We start from the raw sequence: 16,483 nt of genomic DNA on the forward strand, positions 1-16,483 counted from the left end.
TGGCATATAGTATACGTATCAGGGACAATGCATCTTCTATGTGTGCTGCTGCTGGTGATTCAGCCCTGAGCCCAAACTGACATAGCCCTGCCCTCAGGGAGCTTAGAGTCAATTGAAGAGACAGACCATAAGCACACAGCCATACCATTCAGTGTACACCTATAAAATGAGATGAACTATAGGAGAGAAAGGCATTTGAGAACATGTGGAACATCACGCAGCCACTGAAAATGGTGATTCTGGAGACCATACAGTAACAAGTGTGGCAGAAAAATAAATGATACATTTTAAAAGACTGTAATTCAACCTTGGTTCAAATCAGTTACAAGTGACAGTGATATCTTATGGAAAGTGTTGCAAGAAAAGAATTTCATTGACCTGAGGTCTTTCAATGGAGCTTAGGTACAGGTATAGGTACAAACAGTATGTATCAAGTACAATGGACCAACATTTGGTCAAGGGGAAGAAACTCTTCCAAAATTACTTTTGCATGCTCTGTCTCTAGTTAAAGTGTAACTACCATTTTATTTTTATTTTTTAAAGTTCTTTTTTGAGAGGGGGGAGGGGCAGAAAGAGTGGGAGAGAGAATCCTAAGCAGGCTCTGCTCTGTCAGTGCAGAGCCCAATGCAGGGCTCAATTCATAAACCGTGAGATCATGACCTGATCCAAAATCAAGAGTCTGACACTCAAACAACAAAGCCACCCAGATATCACTCATTTTATTTTTTTTAATTTCATTTTTAAAAGTGGGATAAAATCAGGCACCCTCTGGGACAGCCTACTTCTTCTTTTTTTTTAAATTTTTTATACATTTATTTATTTTTGACAGAGTGAGACAGAGTGTGAGCGGGGGAGGGGCAGAGAGAGAAGGAGACACAGAATCCGAAGGAGGCTCCAGGCTCTGAGCAAGCATTCAACACAGAGCCTGATGTGGGGCTCGAACCCACACACTGTGAGATCATGACCTGAGCCGACGTCAGGCACTTAATCAACTGAGCCACCCAGGCACCCCAGGGACAGGCCTAAAATTGAAGGCTTTGATTTTTTTTAATTATAGGAAATTGCATTTGTCAAGACTATTTGTTAGCAAATTGTATTTGTTCACTTCATGTTGAAACTATATTTGTTATATGAAATTACACTTGTACATTAACCTTATATTAATAGCCTCCTGTTTGAGACCTTGCTGATTTTGTTATAATTAATCAAATCTGCATATTATCTTGCCAGGTTAGATTCTAAATCTAGAGTTTCCCTCCTTGTGAGTTATTCAAGTTTTTAAAAAATGGTATTATAGCACATTTGCTTTCAGAAACATATCACTGCATCTGGATCCTCCACAAAGGAAAGCATTTATGATGTGAGGTGAGTGAAGAAGTCCACCATACTCTACATTCAAAATTGCATTTGGAAAAAAAAAAAAAAAAAAAAAAGGATGCATAAGAAAAAGAGTTGGGGAAAACAACCAAAATGCAAAACTTTTCACTATGTCTTCAAATGTCGTGTAACATGGTTATAATACCTTGGCATGAAAAAATTATTTTAAAAACATTTCCCTGAGACTGAGAATTAAATCTGCCCCCCATCCCCACCAATGATCCATTGAAACGTTGAGATGTTCTTGAGGACACAAAAGTTGGATGGGGAACATTGGAAAATTCCTGTTTGCATTTTTCCACCCAAAGACTAATAGAGATTTTTAGTCCATGTGGTAATTATTTCCCCAGTGACTTTCCAGTTCTCAGAAAGATAAGAGAGCTCCTCACATTAACTACAAACAGATGGCTGGATTCTCTCTTGCCATCTCATTCTTCTCCCTGCTCTCCCAGACTATCCAAACACAGCTAACAGCCCAGATTTGGAAGAGGAGGGGAGATGAGATTGGGGATGAGAATGCCCATGTGACACTGGGCATGAGGCAACCTTCAGAGGCCAGGCATCATCCAGGTTTCACCTCAAACTGCTACAGGAATGTTCTTTTTAACCATGTGTCTGGATCACAGAATTCCACTGCTACAAACCTTATTCAACGAACATCCTAGAGAATATCTTGTAATGAAAAATTTCATACCCAGACTGGGAAATAACTGGTCACCAAAGTAGGCTAGAGGTTGGGTCAGATGAAAGAAATGTTGCTTTCTATGTTTTGCTGTCATTTCTTTGATAAGAAATGAAAGATGTTAAATAAAAGAGGTGAATGCATATGATCCCTCTCTGGAGATACGAAGACCCCTCTCTCCAGTTTCCAGTCCACATTGCCACCACCACACCCTCCATCTGCATGGATAGGCCACTCCCTAAGTAAGGGACAGCTATTCCCTGAGTAAGGTCCATTATCACACTGAAAAGCAATGTCGAAGATCCAGGGAAGATACACCCTTTAAAGTAGATCTAAGGAACCATCTTTCTTTCTTTGGTCAGTGCTCCTCAGAAAAAATTAGTCAAAAAAGGGGGAAAAAAAAGTGCTACTACTCTTAACATCTTGCTTCATTTTTATGCAGAATGCAAATTCAGTGTAAGAAGTGCTCCCATCAGTAACTGCTTCTTTGGAAAGGCAGCAGTTAGTGGTCTCCCTCCCCCTGGATTTTGAAATGTGTTACCTGATTAGCTTGGGCCTGGGAGATCCCAAGAATCATCAACATCCAAGGGCCTGGGAGTTGTAAGATGCTGCACTTGAGTGTATCTGGAAGCCTATATCTGAGTCCTGACAGTAGGGAAGAAAGCCCTGGAAGAGTTTTATGGAAGAAAATTGATTCTTGCTTATAGAGAAGAAGTGGAACAAGAAGCAGATAATATTTTGAAGGATGCTAATATCAGTGATTCCTTGCGGTTGATGGTCCATTTGGGGCTACAACACACAGTGATCTCTTTCTGAGAGCAACAAAACTGGGAACCTCTTTTCAAGTTAGTCAAAATGCTTTATTAGTAAACGCTTAGGCTGCGGTGGTTTACCGTTGTTAAATTTGGAGAGTCAGTTTCTGTTGTTTCTTGGACAAGCACTTGGACACCAGAAAGCTTCTTTGACAAAGCGAAGAACAGACAAAACAGCACACACACATCATGGTTACTAGACATCGAAATAAAGGAGCACTCTTTGGAACATCTAGTCAAAGGAAGGAAGACTTATAAACCTCCTTGGTATATGAATGAAAACCAAGCAGCCCAGCAGCTTGTGGAGATTGCTCAGAACCAAAGAATACGAGAAGAAGAATCGGCAGTCACCAAGGAGACACTGTGTTAGCTTAACCAGGGTTGGGGCATGAACCAGAACACTGTAGCCAGCACTGGCAGCAAACATGTAGTATGGACTTGGGAGGACGATTTCACTCCTTAATATCAAGGAGACAACATGCATCTGTTGGAGATGGAAATGCTCAGTTTGTTTTCCACACTAGAAAATGGCCCAGAATCTTGAAGCATGATAGACTCCGAACATTGACATTTTCTATTGTGAGATGGTTAATTTCAGTCATACATACCTGTGCTCATGTTTGTATAACAAACAACGGTTCTTTTGGTTTATTTAATAAGTATAAAACAAACGACCAAGAAGAGAGATGTTGACTCAACAATTAAAACAAAAAAACAAAACCAAACAAAAAAAGAAGCTTTTTTTTTTTGCAGCATGGACCCAGGGGCTCTGTGCTGGATGCTGGGCACACAGCAGTGAACCGGACAGACGTGGTCCCTGCCTTTTTTGAAGTACTCGCCCAGTGAGGAGTACAGATAGATGAGCAGGTAGAGAGGCAATGAAAAACTACAAGAGATCTCGGATGTCACATACTCAGCACAGCACATACAGTGGTACACATCTTCTTCCCTCTGGGTGCCAGAATCTTGAGAGCAGTAAGTGCAATGTAAAAATGTGTTCACGTTGAGAATTGTATGTAGCTTTTTGATGTTTACCTAATCTAGTGACGCCTTGGCTAATAAAAAGAGGTCCATTCTACAAAGAAAAATTCATATCTGATCTTATATTTGCTTATGTTTTTCTGTCACCAAGGCTTAAATAGTCCAGTGTCCTGCCCATGCTCACACGGCCAGACTTCTCCAGGGCAAATCCGGCTACAAAGCTTTTTGAAGTTTCTCAGAAGTGCAACGTGCTCCCTCACATCCAGGCTTTCACATTTAACGCTTAAAACGATTTTCTCCTTTGTCTTTTTTTCTGTTTCAAAACGAGGAGATCTACATCTAACTGCAATCACGTACACCAGCCGGGTTCAGCCTATCGAACTGGCCAAGGTCGGCAACGTGCGGGGCCGGGACCGGCTCGCCAGCGGTGAGCTCAGGTGCGCGTGGAGTTCGTGGGCAGCATGAGCAGCTCCACTCTCCGCAAGGTGAAAGGTCCTGGGCGCAAGTGCTCACCCTAGCAGAGCGAGAGGCCTCAGGGAGGCTGCGCTGAACTTGTGGCTGGGTCCTGATGTCTGGGACGACCACTTGGCCCACAGGGGTGATTTGCGATTGTTAATAAAGCGTTTATAGTGTTAAAAAAAAAAAAACACATGAAATAAGTAGAAAACTACATAGCATCGCCATAATGAACCTCACGGACTCACTACCCACCTTATTCAACACTAACAATTTGCTGTATTTTTTTTTTAAGTAAAATATTACAGACTCAGTTGATGTCCCTGTGTACTCCTTCCTGATAGCCTTCCTCTCTTCTCAGAGGTAACCTCTAGCCTAAATGTGATTATTGCCATTCCCGCAAATTATTTTGTACTATTACTGTATTTTTATGGGTCTATAAGAACATACCGCATTTTAATGTGTTCAAACTGGACTTATTTATTAGCTAACACATTACAGTTTAGTTTCATCTTCACGTTACAGTTCTTTACAAGTAATTTCAAAACTTTTTTGGTCATAGGTTTTCATTTTCACGTGAAACAGGATTGAGCAAGATCTTGCTGGAGACGTTTCAGTGCAAATATTCAAATTTTGCATTCTGTGGAAATTGTAAAAGATCACAGAAAGGAAACACAAGGTTCTTTTTTTTTTTTTTTTTTTTTTTNAGTCGGACGCTTAACCGACTAAGCCACCCAGGCGCCCCCACAAGGTTCTTTTTTAAGATAATCTGGTGGATGGATAGGTTTAAACAAGTAACCCATAAATATGGTTTTGCCAAAGTCCAAACAGGCTATACCTGCGTTGAGCATTTTTCTTGAACCGGTTGGGGCCAGAATTTATTTTACTATATTTGAATAGATAATATCGTTGGCATGGTTCAAAATTTAAAAGAGGCAAAGGCTATATGTGAAAAGTCTATCAACCACTTCATCCCTCACTACACACTTACCATCTCTGAAGGCAATGAATGTTTTTAATTTCTTTCAAATTTTAATTGGGAAGGTTTATTAAATGGGAGGGTATTTAGGTGGGACACTCTGGGTGTCCCTGGACAGCTTGCCTGCTTTTTCCTATCAACCTTATATATATATATTTTTTAATGTTTTATTTATTTCTGAGAGAGAGGGCGTGAGCAGGGGAGGGTCAGAGAGACACAGAATCTGAAGCAGGCTCCAAGCTCTGAGCTAGCTGTCAGCACAGAGCCCAACACAGAGCTTGAAGCCACAAGCCATGAGATCATGACCTGAGCTAAAGTCGGACACTTAACCGACTGAGCCACCCAGGTGCCCCATATTTTTGAGACTTATATATTTTGAAACATGTAGACCCAGACGTTTCATTTTATCTGTTCTATAACAGTGCCGTCCAGTAGATAGAACTTTCTGCAATGATGGAAATTCTCTATATCTACACTGTCCAATATGGTACCACTACTGAGCACTTGAGGCATCTGAATGCAGCTAATGTGACTGAGGAACTGAATTCAAACTCTGACACTTAAAACATAGAATTCATTTTAATCAATTTAAATTTGAATCTATTGTTTTTAAATTTAAATTTAAGGAGTCCCATGTGGCTTGTGGCTACCATATTGAACAGCACAGCAGTATAATATTCAATTATATAAAGATATCACATATCATGTATCATTTTTTGCTTATGAATATTCAAGTCATTTCCACCTTATGCTATATGAAACAATGCTGCAATAAACATACTCCTGTATGTCTTCTTGTGCAAATGTGGGAGAATTTGGGTATAAGTTTATAAGTGGAGGGGCACATGGGTGGCTCAGTCCATTAAATGTCCAACTTCAGCTCAGGTCATGATCTCAAGGTTTGTGAGTTCGAGCCCTGCATAGGACTCTGTGCTGATGGCTCAGAGCCTGGAGCCTGCTTCAGATTCCGTGTGTGTCTTTCTCTCTGCCCTTCTTCTGCTTGAGCTCTGTCTCTCTCTCTCAAAAGTAAATAAACATTTTCTTAAAGTGTATAAATGGAATTGTGTTATCAACTTTACTAAAGATTGCCAAATGGTTTCCACAGTGTTTTTTCCAGTTTACTCTCCCATCCAATGTAAGAGGGTCCTTATTGCCCCATAGTCTCACATTTGATATTACCAGACTTATCTTTGCCAATCTGATGAATGTGAAATGTTATCTCATTATTTTCATTGGCAGTTTTTGTTTCTTCTTTGAGGAATTGTCTTTTGTCCTGTCTTCACTTTTTCTGTGGGGTTTATTGTCTTTTTCATATTGATCTGTGGAAGCTTACTATAAATTCTAGATAGTAATTCTTGGTTATATGCCTATATATGATGTCTGCTATAATACACCTCTTATTATTACTTTTTGGAATAGCAATATATTCACATGTTTTTCAAAAAGCACACAAAGATACCCAGAGTTCTTCAAAATATGTTAATGTTAAATATAAAATTACCATGTGACTAAAATGATTCTCTCCTTGACCAAACTCTAGCCAAGTTTCTCTAAACCCTTTCCATCTAGACCTATAAAGACTTAAAAAAATGCTAACATCATTTCCAACAGCTCAAGGCCACATCCTTATGATGACCCTTGACCCTCTTAAAGCACCTGCCTGAGAAAACTCAAGGCTGCCAAAAGAATTTATTGCTTGTTCCTGCTGACTCCTGAAGGTAGGGCCCCTGCCTCCCAGCCTCTTTGGGAGGATAGAAGCCTAACCTGGATAAATGCCAAATGTTTTTCACATGGACCAACTCCCCCGCTTCCTGCTTTTTGTAATTTTTCACTTCCCTAACTCTACAAAGTTGCCACTCAACCCCCTCCCTATTCCATCATTCTCCCTTTAAAATGCCCAGTTACCTCGGTACGAATCAAAGTTGAGTTCCATTCATGCTTTTCCCTTTTGCAATAGTATCTTACTGACTAAAATCTGTCCTTACCACTTGAAGTAGTGTCCAGCTTTGTTTATTCTTGACATGAGCCAGCAGATTAAATAAAAGCATATGTCCACACAGAACTTGTACAAGAATGTTTATAGCAGCATTATTTCTAATGCATTATTTTTGAGAGAGGAGGGCACAAGTGATTGAGGGAAAGAGGGAAAGAGAAGCGGGGCTCAGTCAAAGTGGGGCTCATGTTCACCCAAAGCGTCACTCAAGCTCACACGATGCAGGTCCATGCTCACCTGATGTGAGGCTTGAACTCAGGAACCCTGAGATCATGACCTGAGCCGAAGTCAGATGGTTAACTGACTGAACCACCCAGGTGCCCCTTTATTTTGTTTTTTCTTATGGAAAACCAATTGTCTCAGTGCAACTTATTGAATACTCAATCCCATCCAGAGAACAAGTATAACTTACCTGTGTCTGTATTGGATGTCCATATATATGCATGATTACTGTTAAACTTTCTATTCTATTCCATTGCTCTATGAGTTTATCCCTGTATGAATACCCAACTATCTTAATTACTAAATAATTGCCATAATTTTTTAGTGTTTATTATTTATTTATTTTTAAATTTTATTTATTTATTTTTTAGTTTGAGAGAGAGAGAGAAAGAGAGAGAGAGAGAGGGAAAGAGCTGGGGCAGAGAAAAGGAAAGAGAGAGAATCCCAAGTGGGCTCCATGCCATCAGTGCAGAGCCTGATGTGGGGCTTGATTTCATGACCAGAGATCATGACCTGAGCTGAAATCAAGAATTCCTTGCTTAAGGAACTGAGCCACCCAGGCACCCTGCCATAATTGTTGATATACGGTGCGGCACATATCTTATTATATCTTAGTTGTTCTTGGCTCTGTGTTCATCCATGTGGAATCAGGTTTTGAAGTTCAGAAAAACTGTTACTATGGATTTTTTTAAAAATTGCGTTAGATTTACGGATTACTTTGGGGAGAGTTGACACCACTGTAATACTAAGTCTTCTCATCCAAAAACATGGCATGTCTTTGTTTATTTAGGTCTGCTTTAGCACATTTCAATAAAATGATATAATTTTTCTCAGAAATTTCTTAAACATTTTTGTTTGATTTATCCCTAGTTACTTTCAAGTCGTTATTATATTGTAAAGAGCTTTTATAAAATTATATTTTCTTACTAATCTGCTGCTTGTATAAAGAAAATCAGGTTTTTTTGCTTATTTATCTCAGATCCAGTAACATTTCTAAGGTTTCCTATCAATTCTAATGATGTGTTGGGTTTTCTATGTACACAATAAAATCCCTATAAATAATACAATAATTACTTAAGGGTNTCACACAACTCTGTGAATATACCAAAAACTATTGAATTGTGCACTTTACATGGATGAATTGTAAGGTATGTGAATTAGCTTTATATAGCTGTACAACACACACACACACACACACACACACACACACACACCTTGGTTAGATTTACAAAAATCTTGTTTAGGATTTTCCCAACTATGTTTGTTAGTGAGATTAGCCTATAGTTTTCCTATCTTATACTGTCTTTGTCAAATGTCATTAACAAACTTATATTTAAGTATTAGAAAATAATTTGAGAATATACTCTCTTTTTTCTCTGGCAAAATGTGTGCTGTTTCTGTTTTAATGTTGGTTATAACTCTGTATCCAAGCAATAATCTCATAGAGTGTTTCCTCCACCATCAAATAATTTGTACAAAACAGTGAGCCCCTTGGCCCCCTACTCTTTAATTTTTTTTTCTTTTTTAGTAATTTCTATGCCCAAGGTGCGGCTTGAACTCCTAAGTCAGAGATCAAGAGTCACATGCTCTACCTGCTGAGCTAGCGAGGCATCCCTAATTTAAAAAAAAAAAATTTGGGGGGCGCCTGGGTGGCTTAGGCGGTTGGGTGTCCAACTTTCGCTTAGGTCATGATCTCGCGGTTCGTGGGTTCGAGCCCCGCGTCGGGCTCTGTGCGGACTGCCAGTTCAGAGCCTGGAGACTGTTTCAGTCTGTGACTCCCTCTCTCTCTGACCCTCCCCTGCTCATGCTGTCTCTCTCTCTCTCTCCTAGAAATAAAGAAAAAAAAAACATTAGAAAAAAAATTTTTTTAAGGCCCAGGGTGCCTGGTTAGCTCAGTTAATTAACCATCAAACTCTTGATTTCACTTCAGGTCATGAGCTCACAGTTATGGGATCAAGCCCCAAGTCAGGCTCCACTCCCTGTCAAGCCCAATTTGGATAAGCCAAACCATAGCCAATTTCTACCACCAAAAGCATGAAAATAGTTGGTTGTTGTTATAAACCGCTGAGATCTTGGAGTTGTTTGTTACACAACAAAAACTGACTATTGCAGGCAATTTTGAATGTCTAAACTCTTTAATAGGATCAATTATCGTATACCAAAACTCAGAGATATGAGGAAATATAGTCTATCTATAAGCAATGTGGTCTTTCTTACAACCTTCATCCACCGGGTGGCATTAAAAGCTGGAGTTGTTTCAGTGCAATACCACAGAATAAATAGGCTGTTCAGATACTTTTTAGTCTATCTAGGTAAAAAAGCTGAGTCTCAGATTTCTCAGAGGTCTTGCCTCCTCCCAGGCTTTTTGCCAAGTAGCTGTTGGGGGTGCATGGAGAGAATGAAAAGGCATAAATGATCTCCTTGGGGATGAAAACACGAGGAGAATTGGGGTCCTTGTGTTCTCAGTATGTCCTTTGGCTCCTCTGGTTTATGGGCCAATATGTACTTGGTCATGCTCACCCTGCTAGACTTTGGCTAAAGTTAGCACTTACAGTATCTCACATGTCTTTCTTTCTTCCTTTCTTCTCTTTCTTTCTTTCTTTCTTTCTTTTTTAAGTTTATTTATTTTTGAAAGAAAGAGAGAGCATGAGTGGAGGAGGAGGAGACAGGGAGGAGACAGAGAATCCCAAGCAGGCTCTGTGCTGTCAGTGTAGAGCCCAAGGTGGGGCTCGAACTCATGAACTGCCAGATCATGACCTGAGCCAAAATCAGGAATCAGACGTTTAATGGACTGAGTCACCCAGGCACCCCCCATATGTCTTTCTTGTCTAGGTCTTATCTCAACCTCCCCATAGCTCTGCAAAGCCCAATGGACCCTTTTAATTTCCACCATGTCCTCCATCCAGGCTCTGACCCAAACTACATGCCTCTGTTTCCTGCTTGGATCTTCCTGCCACACCATGCTCCATGGCAAGCCCGTGGCTCTCAACTGAATACTCATTACTGGAGGACTGGAAGTACAAACTAGACCCTGTCTCTCTGACAGCTCACCCTGATTTGTCCACTTATCTACACTGGGCACAGGTTTGTGCCATTTTCAATGATTTCTTCTCTTTTCTGGATATTTCTGAAGCCATTCCCACAAAAGCAAGTTAAGCCTCTTTGATTCTTATCTCACTCTCACCTCCCAGCTATCTTCCTCAATTCCCAAGAAAAGAAAGGGCAGGCTTCTCTTTCATTCCTTCCATATCATATCCTTGGCTTCCTGGCTCCAGTTGCCACTTCTGAAGACAGAAGTTCCTTCTGGAAACAATCCTTTGATGTAGATATTGTCATCGTCATCATGAGTAGATGAGGAAATCAAAGACAATAGACCAAATTACCCCTACTTTGGTAGAAATTTGAATCTAGTTTTGGATCTTGATCTTGTTAAATGGGAGCTAAGTGAATATAGGAAATTATTTCACGCAGAATCAAGTTTTCAAGCCTATTGTTTTGCTGGAAAAAAAACTGTTTTGAATTTCAATAATGCATATTACCTCTTTTCTTCTTAGTATTCCTTCTAAAACAATCTTAATCTCCTCACAAGTAGATTGATGCCATAACCAAATACAAAGGAGGTCATTTCCTTGCTAAGTCCAAAGAGAAAAACACATTAATAGTTTCTAAGGATCTAAGTCAATGGCGAAATTTGTTCTAGCTCTCTGCTCTACTTGACTACTCTGAAGTTCAGGGAATATTTGGCTAGTCCTTTGAGTGTGGTCATGCACACGTGTCAGTGTGTGTGTATGCATGTATGTGAATATGTATGCATATGTGTGACAATGTTGAGAAAAAAACAGCTCTCTAATTATTCTTTTAAAGCTGTTTTCTTATGCCATTAGTCTTTGGCTTTTAAAGCCCCCGAAGCAAAAAGTTTGATTCATTTATAATTGATGTTCTATTATCCTTCCTTTCTTTAGATAAAACCAGAACCCTGTTTTCTGTAATGAGTGTAGGGATGGAGGATACAGGAAATATAGGGGAATAGGTTACTATTTTAAAAATCTAGTACCTCTAGGATCTACATCAATGCAATAGAGAGAAGAGAGGGCAGTGATGGTGACTCAACCAAACTGCCAGTGAGCTATCTAGCCCTCTCACTCCTCTTTGGACTTCCTTGAGTCATAACTCTGTTTCCAATAACCTTTGAATGCAGCAAAATGAAGCCAAGATATATTTGAGCCTTAACCATATGCCCAGCAGTATGTAATGTAGTTTCATATACATTACCTCTTTTACTCTCAAAGCAACCCTTCAAGATAGGTATTAACATTCTCACTTTTCAGTGATGAGGGAGCACAGACGGAAAAAGGTTGAATAACTTCTCCAAAGCCCCACAGCTAAAACATGAAAGAGATGGGATTCAGACCCTGTCTCATGTGGTTACTAACCTCACCATCCTTTCCTTACATTCAGGTGCTCCTTGAGAGAATGTGCCAGCACCACATGAGGAGAATTCTGTAAAGATGAGTATTTTCTTTCTTATAGGAGTTTATTTTTTTTAATGTTTTTTATTTATTTCTAGGAGAGAGAGAGAGGACAGCGTGAGCAGGGGAGGGTCAGAGAGAGAGGGAGTCACAGACCAAAACAGCCTCCAGGCTCTGAGCTGGCAGTCAGCACAGAGCCCGACGCGGGGCTCGAACCCACGAACCGCGAGATCATGACCTAAGCGAAAGTCGGACGCTTAACCGACTAAGCCACCCAGGCGCCCCTATAGGAGTTTATTTTTAAAACATAACCTAGCTTCATGGTGGAGGAACGGTCTCAGAACTGATTGTGTCAATCGGCCATTTAAGTTTAAAAGTAAAAGACTGGTTAATGATAACAGTGAATTGTAAAGCCTTCAGAAGGAAAGGAGGGGGGCGCCTGGGTGGCTTAGGCGGTTAAGCGTCCGACTTTCGCTTAGGTCATGATCTCGCGGTTCGTGGGTTCGAGCCCCGCGTCGGGCTCTGTGCTGACTGCCAGCTCAGAGCCTGGAGCCTGTTTCGGTCTGTGACTCCCTCTCTCTCTGACCCTCCCCTGCTCATGCTGTCTCTCTCTCTCTCTCTCTCTCCTAGNTTTTAAAAACATTTTTTAATGTCTTTTATTTTTATTTTGAGAGACAGAGAGCAAGTGGGAGAGGGGCAGAAGGAGAGGGAGACACAGAATCTGAAGCAGACTCCAGGCTCTGAGCTGTCAGCACAGAGCCCGACTCCAGGCTCAAACCCACAAACTGTGAGATCATGACCTGAGCTGAAGTAGGAAACTTAACCAACTGAGCCACCCAGGCGCCCCTTAAGTTATTACTTTTTAAAATCAGTACTTTTTGTCCAGTCCTGATTGGTCTCCTTCATTGTCCTACAGCCTCTTCAGAAGCGATGAAAGCTCGAAGAAGCATCTTAGGAGTTCCTGTGCATCACAATCCTCTTCCTCCAGGGTTCAAAGGCAGTCGCAGTGTCTCCCCAGATGCCCCCATGGGCTCAGGCCTGTGGCTGTGCCAGCCCGCCCCCCCCTCACCGATGTGGGGACCAGGTCTACGACCCCTCCCAACACCGCTGTCATGACAACACCATCCTGCCCCTGAAGCAGACGCGCCAATGTGGCCGCAACTGCACCTTCTGGCTCTGCGTGGAGCTCTGCTGTCCCGAATCCTCCGGCCGCCAGAGGTTTGTTGTGAGGTTGAAGGTCCCGGGTACGCAGTCCCGGTGCCCTTCATCGCCCATCTCCAGGATCTGCCCCAGCTGAAGAAAATCTTTCTAGACGAGCTCCTTATGAAAACGGATGTGTGGGGTGCCTGTGTGGCACAAAGTTGGTTAAGCGTCCGACTTTGGCTCAGGTCATGATCTCACGGTTCACGGGTTCGATCCCCGCATCAGGCTTTGTGCCGACAGCCAACTCAGAGTCTGGAGCCTGTTTCGGATTGTGTCTCCCTCTCTCTCTGACCCTCCCTGCTCACGCTGTCTCTCTCTTTCTCTCAGAAATAAAAAAAACATTAAAAAAATAAATAAATAAAATCAGTACTTTTTAATGGAAACAACTTGACCAAAAATCTGTCACAGAATTTTGAGACCCATTAAAACAAAAGTTTAATGAGGAGGAAAAAAACACAAAAAAAACTTAACTTGGCTTTATTTATTTAAAAAAATTGTTTATGTTTATTTTTGAGACAGAGCCCAAGAAGGGGAGGGACAGAGTGAAAGGGAGACACAGAAATCCAAGCAGGCTCTAGGTTCTGAGCTGTCAGCACAGAACCCGACACAGGGCTGGAACCCACAAACTGGGAGATCATGACCTGAACTGAAGTCAGATGCTTAACTGACTGAGCCACCCAGGTGCCCCAACCTGGGTTTAAACTAAAGGCATCAGGGGTGCCTGGGCGACTCAGCCTGTTGAGTGTCCGACTTTAGCTCATATCATGGTCTTGCCACTTGCGAGATCAAGCCCCAGATGGGCTCTGTGCTGATAGCTCAGAGCCTGGAGCCTGCTTCAGATTCTGTGTCTCCCTCTTTCCCTGCCCCTCCCCTGCAGCTGTTCCTTCTGTCTTTCTCTCAATAATAAATAAATATTAAAAAAATAAACTAAAGGCATCAGATCGGTGCACCTGGGTGGCTTAGTCAGTTGACCACTCTTGATTTGGGTTCAGGTCATGATCCTGGGGTCATGGGATCAAGGCCCAAGTCGGCTCCACACTGAGTATAGAGCCTGCATAAGATTCTCTCTTCCTTCTTTCCCACTTGCATTCTCTTTCTCTAAAATAAAAGTAAATAGGGACACCTGGATGGCTCAGTCAGTTAAGTGTCTGCCTTCGCCTCAGGTCAGATCTCACGATTGGTGAGTTCTAGCCCCACATCTGGCTCTGCACTGACCCCCATGGAACCTGCTTGGGATTCTCTCCCTGTCCCCCTCTCTCTGCCCCTCCACTACTTGCATTTGTACTCTCTCTCTCAAAAGAAATAAATAAATTTAAAAAATAAAATAAAAGTAAGTAAATTTAAAAAAACTGAAGTTATCAAATTTAAGCCACTGCCAAAAAATATCATAAGCGGAGGGGATGCCAGCTCCCTTGCTCTGTGTTAGAGGGTGCTCATACTGGGACGGGTCAAAAATCCACCCAATCTGGAGGTAGTGTTTGGGGCATTTCCCACTCTTTAAGTTTAGGCTTTTGAAACCTTGTGATAAAGAAAACAATGCCTAAGCTCATATTTTTTAGAGATTTTATAAAAATTCCAAAGTGCCTGGGTGGCTCAGTAGTCAGTTAAGCGTCCAACTCTTGATTTTGGCTCAGGTCACAATCTCACAGTTCATGAGTTCAAGCCTTGTGTAGGGCAATGTGCTGACAGTGCAGAGCCTGCTTGGGATTCTCTCCTCTCTCTGCGCCTCTCTCTCTCAAAATAAATGAAGAAACTTAAAAAAAATTCTAAAATGCATATTTCCTTCCAGACCAGTATATGCTTTGAGATGCCTGTATGTTTAGCTCTTTTTGAGCACAGTCTAAATGTCATGAGATCTTCTTTATGGTAGAGGGAGTCCGTCGGACATCAAGAACCCTAAGGTCTTCTGGTCCAGTTTGGTTACCTATTGATGCATAAAAAACTGCACCAAAACTCAGTGTCTTAAAACAGTAACCGTTGTATTGTTTCTCTCAATGCAGTGGGTCAGGAATTTTGGCAGGTCATAACTTGCTTCTGATTCATGTGATGCCTGTTGGGGCTGGAACTCCCACGACGGCTTCTTTCCCTCACATGTCTTAAGCCTCAGCTTGGAGGGCTCAAGTGGCCAGGGGATGACTGGAGTTGCTCAACTGGCATCATACATCTGAGGCCTCAATTCTCATTGTTGCTGGCTTTGTTGGGAAATCTCAGGGCCCCTCCCTCTCCGTGTGGCCTTTCCACACAGTCACTCCAACAGAGTAGACAGATTTCTTACCTGGAGACTTAAAGTTCCCAAGAGAGCAAAAATGAAAACTACCAAGGTTTCTTTAGGCTTAGGCTCAGAACTGGCTCATAGTCATATCCACCGGTAGTCTATTGGCTACACAATGTGTGGATATTGGGAGGCATCCCTTAGGGGTCACCAACACCACCGACCATTATAGGTCTCAACCTCTATCAGCCAGTCTTGCAGAAAGTTCCCTCCCTTGTTGTTGTTGTTTAATTTTTTAAATGTTTATTTATTTATTTATTTATTTATTTTTGAGAGAGAGAGAGCGAGCACAAGCTGGGAGTGTCAGAGATAGAGGGAGAGAGAATCCCAAGGAGGCTCCAAGCTCTCAGTGAGGAGCCCAAGGAGGGGCTTGGAATCACAAACTGTGAGATCATGACCTGAGTGGAAACCAAGAATTAGATGCTTAACTGACTGGGCCATCCAGGCACCCCTCTTCCCTGCTTTTTTTAGATGAGCCAATAAGAGGCAGCTGTAGCTTCCATGAAGTATCTGCCATGATCCTTCTCTCCTATTCTGGTTCAATGCTCATAGTTCTCATAGTTCAGGAAACTTTGCTGTTACCAGAACTGGTATCCTACAGGGGATGGCATCAGCTAATCCTTAGATTACCACATTAATGTGTGATAAGCTGGGAAAATAGGCACAGCAGCAGGACTCGTGTCTGGGGTCCCTGACATCTGAAAGAAAATAGCTCCTTCTGCTGATGAGCCTGGGCCTGTTACCCACTGGCACTCACACTTGTACTAGGGACTGGAGTGGTGGTGAGCAGACATCACATCATCCTTTTCTCTTCCTCGTAGATACAAAGCAAATGGTCAGTCAATGCTCTCAAGCTTCTAAGGCAATAAAGGCAGAAAGTAGAAGGGGAAGAAGTCTTCACCAGGTAGGCAACATGCCGTTACTCAAATAACTGTGACAATCCCTTTCTGAGAAGTTACCAACGTGGAGTTCTCCCAGTTGATTAGAACTTAAATGTCACATTGTCTGTGATAAAATAGTAAGTTATGAAAAGGCAC

General features: G+C 41.7%; 1 pseudogene; it reads left to right on the forward strand.

Annotated features, from left to right (window-relative positions):
- The first annotated feature begins 2,591 nt into the window (after positions 1-2,591).
- On the forward strand, positions 2,592-3,415 carry LOC144224018 (diphthine methyl ester synthase pseudogene; annotated as a pseudogene).
- The last annotated feature ends 13,068 nt before the right edge of the window (positions 3,416-16,483 follow it).

The sequence above is a fragment of the Crocuta crocuta genome, unplaced genomic scaffold, assembly GCF_008692635.1.
Source record: "Crocuta crocuta isolate KB4526 unplaced genomic scaffold, BGI_CrCroc_1.0 scaffold132, whole genome shotgun sequence".
Taxonomy (NCBI): domain Eukaryota; kingdom Metazoa; phylum Chordata; class Mammalia; order Carnivora; family Hyaenidae; genus Crocuta; species Crocuta crocuta.